Source organism: Cynara cardunculus (assembly GCF_001531365.2).
Source record: "Cynara cardunculus var. scolymus isolate 2C chromosome LG 1, CcrdV1, whole genome shotgun sequence".
NCBI lineage: Eukaryota > Viridiplantae > Streptophyta > Magnoliopsida > Asterales > Asteraceae > Cynara > Cynara cardunculus.
Window position 1 is genome coordinate 4,901,326 of NC_037528.1, and position 1,728 is coordinate 4,903,053.

The following is a 1,728-nucleotide window of genomic DNA, read 5'->3' on the forward strand; positions in this document are numbered from 1 at the left end:
TTTATAAAAAATTATATTATTAAACAAAATATAAATTACTTCGTTTTTATACATAAATTAAATTATAAAAGAAAATTGAACTAAAAAAATTACACAAAAAATGAAGAATTTCAAATATTTAATTTGATACTAATATCGATATATTTTTGTCAAATTTTATGATATCTTAAAACATATATTTTATTTAAAAATAAAAAAATCATTGCTTTCTCAAAATCACATAAAATCATATTATAACATCGATTGAGATTTTTCAACCAACCATTTTGTTTCCTATTTGGAAACAAATTTGAGTTTGAATTGATGATCTTATCCTCCTTTGTTGAATGATGGACAGAGAGAACGTGGTGGATATTTTACATGAGACCTGAGCTATGTATTATTATGATTATTTCCATATAAATTGTATGTATTTGGGGGTGTTTGAGATTGTTTATAAAAACAACTCATAGACTTATTCTGGTATGACACTAATAATAAGTCCTTTTAAGTGTTTGGATAAACAACTTATACTAGTATCAAACCGGTAATAAGGAGTTTTTGAAGAAGTTAAATTCTTTTAACTTATAATAAGTTGATAAGTACTTTTATAGAAAAAAAATAAGTTATTTCAAATAAGCAATCCCAAACACCTCCTTTTTCAAAATTAGGTTTGCAAGGATATATTTCTAAAATTAATTTATATACAGATTATAATACTTAAGTTAACCTGTACCATATCAATATCTCCACCATCATCCGATAGTTTGAAGCTAAAAAACCGCATCATTTCGTTTCATGTCGTTCATTTTATGGCTTATTATTATTAAAGTTTAGGAGTATTTAGGATTGCCTATTAGTGCTTATTAACTTATTTCGATGTAATATCAATAATAAGAAGTTTTATAATAAGAAGTTTTTAGTGTTTGGATAGAAAAAAAAATCTTATATCGGTTTGGCACCGATAATAAGAAGTTTTTGATAAGTTATTCCATTATAATTTATTAACTTGTTTCACTATGATACTGGTAATAAAGAAATAGCTATCAGATCATTACGTTTTGATATTGTTATAAATTAATCTAAACATTTTTTATAAAACTGCGATTTATAAGTCGATGCATGGCCCACGATTAAATAGGCTCGTTTTGTCAAACTTATTGAATTAAATGGAAGCCGGGTCCTTATATTTTGTGTGGTTGCATTCCTGTCTATAATCATAGCAATTCAATCAATTTCCAAGATATGGATTGCTTGTATTCGAGAAAGATGTATAAATGTGATTTGAAGTTGTAAGAATAATATAACATATGTAATTAATGTTCAAAATATAAATATATGATATGATATGATATGACTCGTGTCGGTCTCGTTAATCTATACTATCTTATAAAGCATTTGGCTAAAACTCTTAAAAACTCTTAAACCGGTTCATCCTAAACGATTTCATTCATATCCGATTTTATTCCATATCTGAATTCGTATAACTAACTGTAGATAAACACAACCAAATACAGGATAAACATTTCATTTTGAATATAAAAAATATAAAATATAATTCGTTTAATCATTAAATTCTAACAGAATACTTAATTATTATCTTTATAAAATTTATAATATTAAACCAAAAATAAATTGTTTTATTAGTAAACTTAAATTAAATTATATAAAATATATATTATATATTATAAATCATTTGACAAAAACTCTTAAAAACCACTTTTTATGCGTAAAGTACTGTTTATTAAT